Raw genomic sequence first — 18,157 nt, 5'->3', positions numbered from 1 at the left:
TAATATGGGATAATAGGAATATATGTGTGTGACTTACGTTATAATTGAGCATGTTAAGAGTTTTGTAAGAAGAGATAGCATGAGGAAGCACCTCACATATAGCACCTGTAACCGCAGTCATAACGGCAGGAAACTTAGATCGCTTTTGCAAACATCCTGTGACCTACATAGAAGAGGCCACAAGTTATTTAGCTTTTTGGCATAGCAACAAGGGAAGGAGAGTTGAGATGAGGGGGGGGGGGGAAGCTGTGGGCTGTCGGAATATGTAACCAATCATGTAATGTCACACATATGTATAATAGTGATGAATTAGAATCCTTCGGAGTTCAGTCTTTGCTTCTTGTGTTGCTAACTGAACCTGCGCAATAAACCTTTTCTGTTTGATCCTGGAATTCCGTGTCAGTTCCTATATTCCATAATAGTTTCGCTAAGACAAGTCTCGAATGAAAATGCCAGCAAGTTGCATGGTGAACTTGATCGCTGGAAGTTCCCTGCACCTTTAAAAAGGGTTCACTTTAAAGTCGGCTACCACAACTTTCACCGCACCCTCTTGAAGCTGCGGAAATAAAACTCGTTGCCATTCCCTGGAAAAGATGTCTCTCTTACTGCGAGTAACGATCGCTGCCCTCCCTCCACAGCCTCATCACACCTCCATTCAGGGAGAGATTCCTCCACGCTTCCTGGCTAGTTCTTCCACGTCGGTGCATTTCCCCTTCCAGGTATTAATCCCCCAAAGTTTTTGTCTTTCCGCGACTCCGGTAGCAGAGTCTGATAGTGGCTTATCTTCCTGCGCCTGGTTATGTTCGTGCGTGTGTGCACAAATAAAGGGAGGAAAGGCGGAGGTGCACTATTTCTCTACTCCCTTTTGCATGTGTTTGTGCGCGTCCTCCGCGGTCCTGGGTGGGTTTCTTCTGGAATGCTGTGCTTGAGGTCTGGCGAGGCGGCAGGATACAATCGAGTTCCTGCAGTGACTATAAGAAGCTCCTTGTGAACGACGCCATTTTAAGCCTGTCGTAGTCTCTTTGTTGGTTCGGCGATAGGAGTCGCGGCGAACGGCGAGGACCGGTACGGGCACGCGGGAAAGGAAAAAACGCTTGAGTGGCTCCTGTTACAGCCACCGAAAGAACTAGAAAGAGGAGCAAAGGCAGAGGTAGCTCGAGACACACGACCTGTGCGGGACCCTGCGCAGCTTCGAGGCTCCTTTTTCCTCACAGAAACTTGAGTTCGGTCCCACTTTCCTGTTCGGGCACCGGACTTTGGATGGGAGGCAGGAGAAAGACGGAGGGGCACGTTTGTCCCACACAGGAAGTGACTGGGTGGGAGAAATAACTCCTGTGATTTTTTTTCTTAATTATGTGACGTGAAAATGTGGGGGATACACTCCGGACCCTGCGCGTCTTTTAAAGGCTGGGTGGGGGTGGGTTGTATGTGCGGGACTGGACCTGGTGTTGGAAATGTGTCCACGTTCCTAATGGCGTCCCGCGTGGTATCTTTGAGGCGGCCTTGCAGAAGATAGAAACTGGGTCTCGGAGGGATTTTTGGATGGAGACATAGCCCGCGTCAGAGAGGCGAAGACGCTGAGCCTAGGTGGCGGTGTTCTGTGCTTTTGTTGTGTTGAGCGAAACGAGGCATGGTAGATGCAAGCGGGATGGGGCTAGTTGCCGAAGATCCGAAATTAGTAATGTCCCCCATGGTCGTGGTTGAATATGAGGGTGGGGCTCCTGTGCAATGTCGACTTGAACTGCGTTGGATTGGGCGCGGCCGTCGTTGTTAGGAGCCGCTGAAATTAGAGGAGTTGTGTTGCGAGCTACTCGTGGCTTTAGTCAGCAAACTCAAAGTCTCGGGTTTGTTTAGAAACTTTAGTCTGTAATTAGCTCCACGGCGTCGATGCACTTAGAAACATAGGTATATGTTGTACTGTCTTTTGTTTTGATTAAATCTACATACTTTACATACTTTTCCATGTAGTAATTTTAATTGTTTTAATTTTGTTCTTTGACATGGACTGTACACCGCCCCGAGTCCCTTTCGGGAGAGGGGGCGGTCTATAAGCGCTAATAAATTAAATTGAATTGAATAGGAGAGCTTATCTCGACCTGGGCCGTCAAAAATTCCCACCTTTCTTAATCGTGTTATAACTGAGACGTTTTAAAGGGTTAGATGGGGTAAGTACGGCGAAGATCAGGAGAAGAATGGCATAACAGAGTTGGAAGGGACCTTGGAGGTCTTCTAGTCCAACCCCTTGCCTAGACAGGAGACCCTATACCGTTTCAGACAGATGGCTATCCAACATCTTCTTAAAGACTTCCAGTGTTGGGGCATTCACAACTTCTGGAGGCAAGCTGTTCCACTGATTAATTGTTCTAACTGTCAGGAAATTTCTCCTCAGTTCTAAGTTGCTTCTCTCCTTGATTAGTTTCCACCCATTGCTTCTTGTTCTACCCTCAGGTGCCTTGGAGAATAGCTTGATTCCCTCTTCTTTGTGGAAACCCCTGAGATATTGGAACAATGCTATCATGTCTCCCCTAGTCCTTCTTTTCATTAAACTAGACATACCCAGTTCCTGCAACCGTTCTTCATATGTTTTAGCCTCCAGTCCCCTAATCATCTTCGTTGCTCTTCTCTGCACTCTTTCTAGAGTCTCAAAAAGCAATGGGTGGAAACTAATCAAGGAGAGAAGCAATCTAGAACTAAGGAGAAATTTCCTGACAGTTGGAACAATTAATCAGTGGAAAAACTTGCCTCCAGAAGTTGTGAATGCTGCAACACTGGATGCTTTAAGATGATGTTGGATATCCATTTGTCTGAAGTGGTGTAGGGTTTCCTGCCTGAGGTCAGCAACTGGCAGTCCACAAGAAAATTTTGGTGGTCCGTGGCACACCCGGGTGGAGGAGCTGCTCCAGGATGACACACACTCTGAAATATGGGACTGGCCAGGTAGCTTGTGGGCTGGAAATCTCTATCATAGTGGGAGGTACTTGCAACTTTGCAGGAGGTGCAACATGCAAGGAGTAGTGCTTCCCTTGCCTGCCGTAATAAGGTAATGTTGCGGTTTGGGGGGGGTTGTGACTCAGGCAGGCTGAAGCAACGGGTGTTGGCAATATGTGGCTCTTTTGTCCCCCTGCTGTGGCTTCCTGTCGGCTGAGCCCTGGCTCTCCCCTTCCACTCCTCACCTGGCCTGAGAAGGGAAGGGCAGGGGATGGAGATTTGCTCCATATTCCAGAGCGGGAGCAAAGCTTCATCTCTTGCTGGATCTCACGGGCGATTCTTCTGGCCCTTGATGCTGCGACTGGGAGATGCACAACTTCCTCTCTGCTCCAAGGCTCTAGCCCAAGAGTTGAAAGAGACAGAGAGGAGAGAGACTGAGAGAGAGAGATGAGAGATCCCAGTGTTTTGGTTTCTGTGGGAAACGGGTCCAAATGCCTCTGAGTGTTTAAGGTTGCAGAAACAGGCAGCCAAGCTAAGTGCTGGAAGGACCCCATCCCATCACTGGGAGCCCAGGCACTTCAGCGAGCGGTGTGCTGGGTTCATATTAGTTGTCCGCGGGATTTAAAATTATGAATTTAGTGGTCCCTGAGGTCCGAAAGGTTGGTGACCCCTGGAGTAGAAGACTTCCAAGGTCCCTTCCAACTCTGTTATTCTGTTCTGGTAAACTATCTGGTAAACTGATGGTTTTGGGTCCTAAGAAAAACTTTTTTTGTCTTATATAATGTGTAAGTTAGTAATGAAATCATAAGCATTTGGAATAGAACTAGTTTAACCTTTTGAGGGCCAAATATGACTCTAGGTTCCTGTCTCAGCATGCATATTTTCCAATGAAACAGACCAAGACAGGAAGATCATTTTATTATGATTTATTTAGAATGTTCTGATTAAAAAAGGTTTCCTCTCATTCAAAGAGAGAACCTCGAGACCCATCTTACATTCCCTCTTATAGTTAAAGCATCAAAAATACAAAAGAAAAGTTGATTGGGCAGGACAAAAGTAACCACTCCTTTGCATAAAAAATCAATTATATGAAGTTAAACATGTTGCATGCATGTCCATTTAAAGGAGCTCTGCTGCAAAGGGGTGTAAAATTTAGCATGTTACTGAGGATAGGTTGTTTGGAGTTCATGAATAGACAAACCAGATCCCAATTAACACTAACCTCCCTCTTATCAGGAAACATTCTGACCTGGAGAGCAAAGAGAGTTTTTTATCTTGAAGTTTAGGAATGTTAGACTTATCAATTGATCCATTCTACATTAGAGTCTGCAATGGTTTGGTAAACTCTTAACATCATGTCCTGTATATATGTATGTTTATGTGTTGTATATGTTTTATATGCTCCACTGTACGCCGCCCCGAGTCCTGTCTGGAAAGGGAGCGGCTAATAAATTTAAATTTATTATTATTATTATTATTATTATTATTATTATTATTATTATTATCATTTAAAAGAGAAAAATAAATCAAATTAAAATACAAAATAACTATGTTAGTTAGCAAGTACAACAATACTACAAAGTCCATGTTGTGTGGTCTTCACCTTGGCCCTTAATATGAAATAATTTAATTATGTAGAATTATGTAGAAAAGTATCATTGAACAGAATGGGATTTTCCTTCGGATGAGTGCATTTAAGATTTTACTGTTAATAGTATCTGATGGAAAATAAACCTTTAATTCTAAATATTCTTCCTAAGTATCCCCTAGTTTGAGTTGGAAATAGCTACATATGTAACTTAACTAAGGGAAGATTTATTTATTATATGTAATGCCATGTGACTCTGAAGAGAGACTGCAGCATTTTCTTGCAGTGTTGAAAGTTAAATACAGTTTTCAAAAAAATTATAAGTGCCCAAGTTTATTACAGGAAGCTGTTCCAAAACAGTTTCTAGCTAGCTTACATAGATTAACTTAGTTTTCCCCTTTATACCTTGCAGGCAATTTGTGCAGCAGTTTTCAACATTGAGTTCAACAAACGGGTTTCTGGGGGGTGGAAATAATTTAAGCATTATAGAAAATTATGCACAGGAAATAATGATGGAGGATTGGAAAGTTTACACAGTATTTTAGTTTCTTCCACAAATTAACATATGTGCATCATACCAACTTTGTATTCTAAGTGAATCTATTGTGTGCTTTACGCTTCCCTATGCTCACTTATATTTAAAACTAGTCGGTTGGATACCCATGCTTTGCTACGGAACTGGAACAGCAGTAGGTAGCATTCTTTGCCATCACGCTCCATTAACCTGTAGCTGTAAAAGGCGGCAGCAGACACTGTCTTCTTGAGATGAACTTTGGTGTTTGGTTCACACTGAGGTATATTGATGTAATAGCCATCTTCTCCACGGCAGAACATCAGAGGGTACTGGAGAGCATCATAGGCACAGTGCGTCTCACTGATTCATAACAACCTGTTGTTTCTGCTGTGGAGAGCGATATCTCTCTTCTCAAAATCCTGGCCAACATTGAGAACAGCCACTTTTGTAGTCGTGGGGGCATTGAAATGACCTCGGTGCTCTCCAGAAGGCTTCCTATTGGTGTTAATCACTACTTGGAAATCCTTGTGGCCCTCAGGAACAGAATCAACAGCAGCCTTAATAATAATAATAATAATAAATTTATTTCTTAGCCGCACCCTCTCCCGAAGGACTCGGGGCGGCGTACAATAAAACACATAAAAACAATATGGACAATACACACACAGAATAAACGAACACGCGTACATGGAGGAGGTATGAAGATAAGAAAAGACAGTTAAAACATAGTTTAAAATCCCCTAATAAAAGTCTAAAAGTCACAAAAATTAAAAAACCCGTCAGGAGCAGTATGAACGAACTATGGTTGAGCCAGGCCAGCTACTTGAAATAGGTGCGTCTTGAGCTTTATCCGGAAGGCGCGGAGGTCAGAGGTAGTCCTAATATCCGGGGGAAGGTCATTCCACAGGGCTGGGCCCGCAACAGAGAAGGCTCTACTCCTAGACGCCGCCCCCCGACATTGTCTGGTGGACGGCACCTGGAGGAGTCCCTCTCTGTGCGAGCGAATTGGTCGCAGGGATGTATGGGGCAGGATACGATCCCGCAAGTAGCTAGGTCCTGAGCCATGGAGCGCTTTAAAGATCGTTATCAAGACCTTGAAACGCACCCGGTAGACCACAGGGAGCCAGTGCAGCTCGCGCAGGGCTCAGGTTTTGGAGATCCTTTCTGCTACTCTTCAAGTGGGGGAATTGCCTGAGGGGAACTTCCCCTCCCCCATGGGATTAACAAGGGCAAAAATCAACCTAGAGAAGCTTTGTGAGGAGGTAAAGTGGAGGAGATACTTTCAATCTAATTCTGAATGGGGTCTCTCTCTCTCTCTCTCTCTCTCGCTCTCTCTCTCTCTCTCTCTCGCTCTCTCTCTCTCTCTCTCTCTCTCTCTCTCTCGCTCGCTCTCTCGCTCTCTCGCTCTCGCTCTCTCTCGCTCTCTCTCGCTCTCTCGCTCTCTCCAGAAAATACAGACATTTTGGACAAACTTTCCCTCCCACTAGACAGAAATCTAAGGTGTTCAGAACTTGCTGTGCCAACCACTCTCAAATACAATTCTTTCTTGAGTACATTAAACTGATTACAATATAAATGAGACAACAAAGAAAACCTTACAATCAATTTATGTGAATGAAGCAGAGGAAGAAAACCTTCCGTGGGGCAATCTTCCTCCCCTCCGTGGGCTTGGAGCTCTAGCCCGATCCCCGGGCTGCGGGGGTGCCAAGCTCCATAGGGTGGCTGTTTTAGTAGCCTGGCCTTTCCGGCTGTGTCGGGGGAGAGCCGGGCTTCACAGGAGGAATTTGATACGGAGAAGCAGAGGCCTCGGCGGGGGGGGGGGGGTGCGCTTTGCTGCGCGGGGCCCCGGGAGGCTTTAGGAAGCAGCCTTGGCTCTGGACCCTCCGAGGGGGCGAGAGGCCTTTTGGCCGGTGGCCATTTTGGAGAGCCACGTGCGCAGAGCTAGGCCTCAACTCGGGTGGCCATTTTGAGGAGGCCTTGCTCTACAGGCCCTGATCTACCGGCAGCCTGATCTCCTCTGGAGCTGACTCGTATGGAGTATCACTCTCGGAGTCTGGTGACAGCGGCACCGGCTGGGCCACAACACCTTCATATCCCCATTCACCCAGAGCACCGCAGGTTTTTTTTTTTTTTAAAACAAAGTTTTATTGTTTTTTTTAAAATTTGCAAGGAAAAAGGTAGTGGAAAAGTATACAAATTTTGGCAGTTGCAAAGTGTGGTAGGCGCCCCCTCCCTCCAAACTCATAGTATACATCTGGGTATAAGTCATTAATACATAGTCATATATAATCAGCATATTAATTCTATTGGTACTTTCAATCAATTTAATACATAGTAATATATAGTCCACATGTTAATTCCATTATTACTTTCGGTCAGTTTATGTCAAAGAGATTTTCTTATTCATTTTTGTGATCTGAGCTTTCTTGGTATTGCCCCATCTCCCCCCGCTGGCAGAGCTCCGGTCCCTCCCATGTCCTGCATATCCGTTGTAGGATCTTCTGTTTCTTCTAGGTGTATTTTGCTTTTTTCCATAAAGGCCTGTGCCTCTATGGGTGTGTTGATTCTAATTCTTGTCTCCTCCCAGAATATTAACATACCTTCAGGCATCAACCATCTGAACCACACCCCCTTCTGGTATAATTTATTCGCTAATTGCGAATAATTTTTCCTTTTTTCCCTAACTTTCTTGGGGATCTGCTTCAAGATAGTTATTTCCCTGTCATGGTATGTCAGGGCTTGCCCCCTTTGTACACCCAGAATTTCATCTCTTGTGCTTTTTCTAAGGAATTTAATATGTACCTCCCTGGGTACATTGTGTGTTCTGGCATAGGCTGAATTCACTCTATAAACCAGATCTATCTCCCATTCCATCTGTTGTTTTTCTTTGTGGGTATATTCAGCCAAAATGTTTATCATGATGTCCCTTATGTTTTCATCATCTGCTTCCATCACGTTTTGAAATCTAAGATAAAAGGACATTCTCTCAAATTCTGTTTTCATTTGTTGGGTATCAAGTTCTTTGTTTCCCTTCTGCACCGCCTCTACCCCCTCCCTCATCTCCGCCACCCCACCCTCCACAAGGTCCAGTCTCTGTGAGTTCTTATGAATTTGGGCTTGGTTCTCTTTAATTTCTTCTTTCATTTCCTTTAATTGTTTCTTAATTTCCTCTTGTCCCTGTAAAAGTTGCTGAAGCATTTGTTGCAAATCCATCTCTGTACTTTTAGGTTGCATCAGGTCTGTTATCTTTGATTGTGTAGCAGGACTGGAAGTTGCTGATGTCGGGGCAGAGGTAGCAAAGCCAGGCTTTCCAGGAGGTGGTCTTTTAGGAGACATTGTTTATAGAATAAAGAGCTCAGTCAGTGTAGAGAATGGACAGCTAGAGCGGCAGAGCAGCCAGATGAGTCCAGGAGGCAGAGGATCCAAGCAGGAGAGAATTTCTCTAATCAGCCTGGCAATAGAGTAAAGTTTTTCACCCCAGGGAGTTCAAAGAGTAGCAATCCACAAGAGATTCATCTGAGTAGCACGGAGACAAAGACCGGAAGCCTGAATTTTTAAAGGTGGAGTCAGGTTTCACAGTTCATGAAGACAACGGAAGTGTGCCATCTTGCCCTGCCAGCTTCGGGTTTAGAGGCATAACAAAGTTTTCAAAGTTCCCAAAGTCCTCAGATCATCAGTATATTATGGAGTTAAGTTCAATGAAAGTCACTTTAAGCAAGGGTGTGGCATCATTGGTTGGCTCTCCCCCCTCCTCCTTCCCCTGGGGCTGAGAGCAAAATTGTTCCAAGCCGCCTGTCCGAGGGGGGGGGAAATCCCCCTCCCTCCAGCCGCGCCTCCCAAGTTAGCCGAAAGAGAAAGTTTTAAGCTGCTGAAAAGTTCTTCAAATCAACAAGGAGTGAAGGGGGGTATGCGCCTCACCGCACCGCCGCTGCTTCCTTCTGCTTTTTCATTCTCCGTGCAGCCTGTCAGCGAAGACACCTTACGCGCCCTCCGATCTGCTCCCCGGTGCCTTGAGCGCGCAGGGGACCTCCCGCCGGCCGCTGCCGATGCAGGGATCCCCTGCGATGCCGCCCCTCCGGCAGGACGCTTCTTTGGGGCGTCCTGTGCCCCCCAAGAAGTGGGGAAGCCCACCGGGGAGCGGGAGCGAGCAAACGAGTTGCCCGTCGCCGTCAGCCGCCGGAACCGGAAGAGCACCGCAGGTTTCTGAGGTTTTCCCACGGGAATTGTCACTACCAGTACAGGGCACTCCCCTTCGGGCTAGCTTCGGCCCCCCGGACGTTCACGAAGGTCCTGGCGGCATTGGCGGCTCACCTGCGGTCAGTTCCGGTGAGACTCCAATGCTACCTGGACGATGTCCTGGTTCAGGCAGGTTCGCTTCCCCAGGCAGTCTCAGACTTACGACGCACCATCCGGTGTCTTCAAACCTTGGGGTTTTCGGTCAACTTCCCCAAGAGTCATCTCTCCCCCTCCAGGCGCATTCTTCATCTGGGGACTCTCATAGATTCCGAGTCGGGGTCGTCAAACTTTCCCAAGACCGGCAGAAAAGTCTGCAACAGCTGGCAAGAAAGGTTCACACAAGTCGGTCAGTTTCTGTCCTCACGTTGTCACAGTTACTCGGCAAGATGGTGTCTTGCATAGGGATCGTTCCGTGGGCCAGACTTCATCTTCGGCTTCTTCAGTGGGAGCTCATTCCATTCCAGAGGGGACGGCTGAGCAACTCCCTTCGGCTTCTGCATCCCTCGGTGGGGGTGCGGGCCTCCCTCAGGTGGTGGATGTCCCCGGCAGTGCAGAGGGGTTCCTTCTGGGAACCGGAGAGGGTGTCGGTGACCACAGATGCGAGTCTCTTCGGGTGGGGGACCCTGGCGGGCTTCCACCTGGCCCAGGGCAGGTGGTCGGCTTTGGATCTCCGACACAACATAAATTGGTTGGAGTTGAAGGCGGCGCGTCTAGCCCTGCAGCATTTCCGGCCCTCGGTGGAGGGCCGCCATGTGCTCCTCCTGATGGACAATGTGGCCGCCAAGGCCCACATAAACCTCCAGAGGGGGACCCATTCCCAGGCCCTCTGGTTGGAGGCCCTTCGGCTTGGGGCCTGGGCAGAGAGACACCTGGCATCCTTGATCTCGGAGCACATCTCCGGCCTGGAAAATCACCAGGCGGATTGGTTGAGCCGGGCGACACTGGACAACGGCGAGTGGCAGCTTCACCCGTCCTTGTTTCGGAGGATCTGCCAGAGGTTCGGCACCCCTCTGGTGGATCTGTTTGCCACCCCAGCGAATGCACAGCTACCACGCTTTTTCTCCAGATATCAGACCCGGGGGGCGGAGGCCTCGGACGCCCTCCGATGCAGATGGCCGGCGGGCCTTCTCTATGCCTTCCCTCCAATCCCCCTGATTCAGGGGACAGTCAGAAAGGTGATGGTAGAGAGGGCGCTGGTTATCGTGGTGGCCCCCCATTGGCCCAGAAGACCTTGGTTTGCGGACCTCGTCCAACTCTCGGCAGCCCCGCCGTGGAGGATTCCACAGGAGGAGGTGGTTCTGCAGCAAGGGGTCCTTCATCCGGAACCTCAGTGGCTCCATCTAACCGCTTGGTTATTGAACGGAGACTGTTAAGGGCGGCTAGCCTGTCTGACGGTGTCATTCACACCATTGAGGCGGCTAGGCATCCGTCTACCACCAGGATTTACAATTCCACCTGGGCGTCTTTTGTCAGGTGGTGTGCTCCGCTTGGGGTTTTCCCTGAGCAGGCGACCATTCCACTAGTTCTAGACTTCCTGCAAGGGGGTTTAGAGAAGGGGTTGGCAGTTAACACCCTGCGTCGCCAGGTCGCGGCCTTGTCTTCTGTGTTAGGGGGTGGCAGTTCTTCCTCCCTTTCTCAAGTTCCTCTGATCAAGCGTTTTCTGAAAGGGGCGGCTAACCTACGGCCAGCACCTATTCATAGGTTCCCTTTTTGGGATTTGCCCCTTGTCCTCCGTGCTCTGACGGGTTCTCCCTTTGAACCTCTTCGTTCTGTTCATCTCAGGCTGCTGTCCCTTAAAGTTGCTTTTCTGGTAGCCATTACTTCGGCGAGACGCATCTCGGAGCTGGGCACCCTTTCCTCCAAGGAGGATCTTTGCCATTTTCACCAGGATAGGGTAGTACTTCGCCTCGATCCTACTTTCCTCCCGAAAGTGAACACTCCTTTTCACAGTGCGCAGGAGGTTATCTTGCCGGACTTTTGTCCAGGGCCTTCGACTGATAGGGAGAGGCTTTGGCACCGTTTGGACGTGCGTCGCGCTCTGCGCATCTACCTCCGTCGAACTGCGGGGATCCACAAGTCGGAGGCGTTATTTGTCTCGTTCCAGCCTCGGACGCTGGGGGCCAGGGTGTCCTCGGCGACCATTGGCCGTTGGTTGAGACAGGCCATCGTGGAGGCCTATGAGGCATCGGGTCAGACCGTTCCCTGGGCATAACGGCACATTCCACGAGGAGTGCGGCAACCACGGCGGCGTGGGCCACTAGGGCCCCTTTCGAGGATATTTGCCGGGCGGCTACTTGGGCGTCCCTGACTCCCTTTATCAGACATTACCGACTGGACTCGTTTGCCTCGGCGGAGGCCTCGTTTGGCCGGAGGGTCCTACAGAGGGTGGTGGCGGATCCTCCCACTGGGCCGTAGTTGTTTGTGTTTTTTTCCCCCTCCCTGGGACTAAGCTTGGGTATGTCCCACACGTGACCGCTCCCTCTCCCCCACTGGAAAAAGAACGTTGGTCTTACCTGAACGTGTCTTTTCTGGGGGGGAGAGGGAGCGGTCACGACCCGCCCTGTTTCTTGGTGGTGGGCCCAGGGGAGGGCTGGGCGGTTGGGCCCGGGTTGTGTTTGTATTTGTTGTTTTTCAGTTCTGGAGTTCGCCTTCGAGGAAACTGGGAAGGAATGAGAAGGCAGGAGTATTTAAGAGTTTGCTCTCAGTCTTTGGACCAATCAGGCTTTGAGAATACCCACACGTGACCGCTCCCTCTCCCCCCCAGAAAAGACACGTTCAGGTAAGACCAACGTTCTTTCCAACATGTTAAAAACCAGAAAAAGGTTAGGGGAACAATTGGTCCATTGCTGAGAGAAGATGGAAAGAAGGTTACCAGCAATAAGGAGAAAGCAGACTATTTAACTCATGATTGGCATCTGTCTTTATACAAAGGGATAAAACAGTCCAACCTATCAAAAACAGCACTACAAAAATCAGATTAGGAACACAAGTTGAAATAGGGAAGAAAATGGTAAGTGAGCACCTGTCTACCCTAGAAGAGTTCCAATCACCAGAACCGGATGGATTACACCCCAGAGTTCTGAAGGAACTGGAAGACGAGATCTCAGAACATCTGAACTATATCTTTCAGAGATCCTGGTGCACTGGGGAAGTACCAGAGGATTGCTGATGTGGTTCCCAACTTCAGAAAGGGAGAAAAACAGATACAGAGAACTACAGACCTATCAGCCTGACCTCACTACCAGGAAGATTCTGGAAAGGATAATCAAGTAACGAAGTAGTGAACAGTTAGAAGCAAACAAAGTAATAGCCAAAAGCCAACATGGGTTTGTCAAAAACAGATCATGCCAGACTAATCTTATTGCATTCTTTGATAATTGGACAAAATTGGTGGACCAGAGGAATGCTGTCAATATAGTTTACTTGGACTTCAGTAAGGCCTCTGATGAGGTAGACCATAACCTACTACTAGATAAAGTAGAAGAATGTGGGGTAGACAGCATCACGCCAGATGGATTTGTAACTGGTTGACCAACCGCCCTCAATGTGTAGTCCTCAATGGAACTGCATCTACATGGAGGGAAGTATACAGTGGAGTACCCCAAGGCTCTGTTTTGGGCCCAGTACTCTTCAACATCTTCATCAATGATTTGGATGAGGGAATAAATGGGGAACTCATCAAATTTGCAGATGACACCAAGCTGGCAGGGATAGCCAACACTCCAGAAGATAGGCTAAAGATACAGAAGGATCTTGACACACTTGAGCATTGGGCACTATCTAATAATAAAATGAAATTCAATGATGAAAGGAGTAAGGTTCTACATTTAGGCCAGAAAAATGAAATGCACAGGTACAGTGTAGGTGGTACTTTACTCAACAGTAGTAACTGTGAAAGGGATCTTGGAGTCCTAGTGGACAATCAATTAAATAGGAGCCAGCAGTGTGCAGCAGCTGCCAAAAAAGCCAACACAACTCTAGGCTGCATAAAAAAAGGGATAGAATCAGGATCACATGAAGTGTTAATACCACTTTATAAGGCCTTGGTAAGGCCACACTTGGAATACTGCATTCAGTTTTGGTCACCACAATGTAGAAAAGATGTGGAGACTCTAGAAAGAGTGCAGAGAAGAGCAACAAAGATGATTAGGGGACTGGAGACTAAAACATATGAAGAACGGTTGCAGGAACTGGGTATGTCCAGTTTAATGAAAAGAAGGCATAGCGGAGACATGATAGCAGAGTTCCAATATCTATGGGGTTGCCACAAAGAAGATGTTGGATAGCCCTTGTCTGAAACGGTATAGGGTTTCCTGCCTAGGCAGGGGTTTGGACTAGAAGACCTCCAAGGTCCCTTCCAACTCTGCTATTGTATTGTATTGAATTTTGCTCTTTGTCTAGTCGCCCCCACCCTTGGATGGACCTTCAGGGGTAATCTCTAACCTGATTGGAGGCTCTTCTGCCCTTCCAGTGGGGCTGCCTGCTTTAGAAGTGAGGACTTGATTCCTGCCTGTGTCCTCCGAGCTGCAGGGGGCCGCCATCTTGGCCACGTGGGGCCTCTCCTCCCCTTTCTTTTCAAATGGCTCTGCGGGGCAAATACAATAGCCCTGCCCTCAGGACTTTGAAACAAAAACTAAACGGCATGTGCTGCTAATAGCTGGCTCTCACCTGTGGCACCTGTGGCCTCCTGCTGTTAACAGCCGATTGCTGAGAGCCTTCTGCCCCCCCTCCCTTTCTTTTCTCTTCCTTAAAGGGGAAGTTTTTTTCCTTAAAGGGAAGACCTTAGGGGAAGCCTCACAATATCTGAGCCTCGTTGCCCTGTCTGGGCTTCTCTGGCTAGGCAGGCCCTCAGAAGAGGATTGGGCAGGGCTTGCATAATCATGATAGCAAGGAGCCGGAACACAGGAGGGCAAAGGGGAAGGGACTTCTCACCTGGAGGGAGGGGTCCCCTTCTGCAACCCTGCCAGATGAAGAGAAACCTGGTAATCTTTCCTCAGGTTGGTGGTGGGGGGGTTGTTTCTTCCTGCGGCTGGCCTTGTGGCAGATGCCCTTCCTACTTGGAGGTAGGCTTGGGGGGGGGGGGTGTTGATCCACCGCCTGCCTCTTTAGCCTCCTTTTTTTAAAATATATTTTTATTGTTTTTACATTTAAAACAATGCAATGCTGCTGGGTCAGGGTGATCATATATTCACATTATGTACAGCTGGTTTCAACCATTAACAGTTATTTTCCATTGTAGAAGGGGGAGTGGTCACGTGTGGGTATTCTCATAGCCTGATTGGTCCAAAGACTGAGAGCAAACGCTTAAATACTCCTGGCTTTCCTTTCCTTCCCAGTTCCTCTCAGTCTTTTTGGTCCAATCACTTGAGAATCTGTGTGTAGGTAGGAAATTATTGAGTTATTTACTTTAATTTGGTCTGGCCACTAACACGGCCACTAACAAGGCTGAGATTCCGGCACCCCCTTTGTTCATGGAGGTTCTGACCAATCAGTGGTCTCGCCCTTCCAATTTCCCTAACCCCGGGAGCAATGACCGTCGCTTCTATAATGTGGAGCAGACCTTTGCGAAGGCCATTCAGCTACCTTCCATTGACGCCCCGGTGGCCGCCCTGGTCTCTTCCTCCCCAGTGGTGTCTGGGGACGCGGCTGATAAGTTGAAGCCCGAAGACAAACGGGCGGAACTTACCTTGCGGAAGAACTTTAACGCCACAGCGTGGGCCGTTAAGGCGGCAGCTGCTGCGTCGTATTTCAACAGGGCTACGGTCATGTGGCTACACCAGCTCCAGGATCGCATTCCGATCCAGGACGAACGGTTGCACCAAGATCTCTTCAAGATCATTGCGGCTGCCGAATTTTCCGCTGATGCGACTTTGGACACGGTGAAGTTCGCGTCCAGCGCCCTGGCCACTTCGGTGACTTCTCGCCGTCTCCTGTGGCTGCGTAATTGGCAGATAGATAATAAGGCTAAATGGGATCTGGCGGCCACCCCGTTCAAGGGCCCCAACCTCTTTGGGGAGGCTCTCGACCCGATTCTTGTCGAAAATAAGGACAAGAAGAAGGTCCTCCCGTCTTCTACCAAAAAGTCAGAGAACCAGTCTCATCCTTACCGCAGGCAGTCTTATAGAGCATCTGAGTTTGATCATCAACAACGGTTTTCTTCCTTCAGGTCGGACAGGCAGTTTTCGCGGCAGCCCTATCAGTACCGGAATAGATTCCAGCATCAATCCCGGCGGCCCTTTCGGGGGGGCGGCGGTCGCCCGTACTGCAGGGGGAAGTGACTTGAACCCGAGTCGTCCCATAGGCAGCCGCCTGTCCCTCTACGCGGATCGTTGGGACGACATCACGTCAGACACATGGGTGAGGTCCACAGTTCGCCAAGAATTCAAGTTAGAATTTCTCTCCACACCCCCGAACTCCTTCAGGTCGTTCCCTCCGTCTTGGAGCCTGGAGCGCCGCCGCCTGATGGATCAGGCAATCAAACATCTCCTGGACATTCAGGCGGTGGAGTTAGTCCCCCGGTTGGAAAGGGGGCTGGGCCACTACTCCAACCTGTTCGTGGTTCCGAAGAGTTCGGGGGGTTGGCGAGCAATTCTGGACCTCAAACGTCTGAACCGTTTCCTAGTGTACAGACGCTTCAAAATGTCATCACTCAAGTCTATTCTTCAGGGCATCAGGAAAGGGGATTTCCTGGCATCGGTAGACCTCACAGAGGCCTATCTTCACATCCCAATCTTCCCGTCTCACCGCAGGTTCTTACGGTTCTCGCACGGGAACCAACATTATCAGTACAGGGCTCTTCCGTTTGGCCTGGCCTCGGCCCCCCGCACCTTTACGAAGGTGCTGGCGGCACTGGCAGTGCACCTTCAGGCTGTTCCAGTGAGACTTCAATGTTACCTGGACGATGTCTTGGTCCAGGCGGGGTCCCTTCCGTAGGCGATTTCAGACCTCCAACTCACCATCCGGACTCTTCAGTCCCTGGGGTTCTCAGTAAACTTCCCCAAGAGCCATCTGTCTCCCTCCACTCGCATCCTTCATCTGGGGACGGTGATAGACTCGGAGGAGGGGGTGGTGCGCCTGTCTCAGGACCGTCAGGACGGGTTGCGCCAGCTGGCGGTAAAGGTCCGCGTAAGTCGGTCCATTTCTGTCCTCACGTTATCACAGTTGCTGGGCAAGATGGTGTCGTGCATTGGGATAGTTCCGTGGGCCAGGCTCCACCTCCGCCCTCTGCAGTGGGAGCTCATTCCGTTCCAGAGGGACCGGATGAGCAACTCGCTCCGTACCCTTCGCCTCCCGGCGGGGGTGCACACCTCCCTGCGGTGGTGGGCGTCACCGGCCATCCAGATGGGCTGCTCCTTCTGGGAGCCGGCCAGGGTGACAGTCACCACGGACACGAGCTTGTTCGGGTGGGGAGCTCTGGTGGGTTCCCGCCTGGCTCAGGGCAGGTGGACCCAGACAGACCTCCGCCACAACATAAATTGGTTAGAACTGAAGGCGGCCAGACTCGCCCTCCAACACTTCCGGTCCTCGGTGGAGGGCCGACACATGGTCCTTCTGACGGACAATGTGGCCACCAAGGCTCACGTCAACCGTCAGGGGGGAACGCGGTCTCGAGCACTCTGGCTGGAGGCTCTGAGGCTGGGCGCCTGGGGAGAGAAGCACCTCTTGTCCTTGGTCTCGGAGCACATCTCCGGCCTCTCCAACCATCAGGCGGATTGGCTGAGTCGAGCCACTCTGGACAATGGCGAGTGGCAGATCCATCCGGACCTCTTCCGGAAGATTTGCCAGCGGTTTGGCGCGCCCCTGGTGGATCTCTTCGCGTCTCCGACGAACGCGCATCTGCCCCGTTTCTTCACTCGTTTTCAGTCACGGGGGGCGGAGGGGACGGACACTCTCAGGAGCAGGTGGCCAGCGGGTCTCCTGTACGCTTTTCCCCCAATTCCGCTCATCCCGGGGGTTATCAGGAAGGTGGTGGCGGAGAAGGCTCTGGTCATAGTGGGTGCCCCCTTTTGGCCCAGACGACCTTGGTTTGCGGATCTCACCCAGCTATCGGTGGCCCCTCCGTGGAGGATTCCACGGGAGGAGGTGATCTTGCGCCAGGGGGTCCTGATCCATCCGGAGCCCCAGTGGCTTCATCTGACCGCATGGTTGTTGAACGGGGGTTGCTGAGGGCGGCTCAGCTGTCCTCGGGGGTCATCCGCACCATCGAGGCTTCCAGGCGTCCGTCCACAAATCGTATCTACAACTCGACTTGGGACGCGTTCGTGAGGTGGTGCTCCCATCATCAGATCTCTCCGACTAGGGCCACCATTCCTAATGTCTTAGATTTCTTGCAAAAGGGCTTAGAGAACGGTCTGTCACACAACACCTTGCGGCGCCAGGTGGCTGCTCTATCTTCAGTTCTGGGGGGAGTGGGATCCTCCTCGCTAGCTCATCTTCCCCTGATCAAGAGGTTTCTCAAGGGGGCGGCTAATCTCCGGCCTCCCCCTGTCCACAGGTTCCCCACGTGGGACCTGCCCCTGGTCCTCAGAGCCTTAACGGGGGCCCCGTTCGAGCCACTTAGGTCGGTTCATCTCAGGTTCTTGTCCCTTAAGGTAGTTTTTCTTGTGGCGATTACATCCGCCCGGCGTATCTCGGAGCTGGGCGCATTGTCATCCAAAGATGACCTCTGCCATTTTCATTCGGATAGGGTAGTGCTTAGGCTTGACCCTACCTTTCTTCCGAAGGTGAACACGCCGTTTCACAGGGCTCAGGAGCTTGTTCTGCCGGACTTTTGTCCGGGACCGTCTTCAGATAGGGAACGGCTCTGGCACCGTCTTGATGTTCGTCGAGCCTTGCGCATTTATCTCCGGCGGACGGCGGAACTCCGCAGGTCGGAGGCCTTGTTTGTTTCT

The 18,157-nt window shown here is 50.1% G+C and overlaps 1 protein-coding gene across 9 annotated transcripts in view; it reads left to right on the top strand.

Annotated features, from left to right (window-relative positions):
• The first annotated feature begins 549 nt into the window (after window positions 1–549).
• Window positions 550–18,157, top strand: part of LOC309400793 (catenin beta-1-like) — an 89,750-nt gene continuing 72,142 nt past the window's right edge. For 2 of the 9 annotated variants that reach the window (XM_081969465.1, XM_081969468.1), the window contains exon 1: window positions 884–1,065. The gene's annotated coding sequence lies outside the window, so the exon portion shown is untranslated. Of the gene's footprint in view, window positions 720–823; window positions 843–883; window positions 1,317–18,157 lie in introns of those variants that run through there. The other 7 variants (XM_081969466.1, XM_081969467.1, XM_081969463.1 and 4 more) reach the window with 5 other exon arrangements.

This window comes from Natrix helvetica (genome assembly GCF_964273705.1).
Source record: "Natrix helvetica genome assembly, chromosome: W".
Lineage (NCBI taxonomy): Eukaryota > Metazoa > Chordata > Lepidosauria > Squamata > Natricidae > Natrix > Natrix helvetica.
This window is presented reverse-complemented; position numbering and strand designations above follow the sequence as displayed.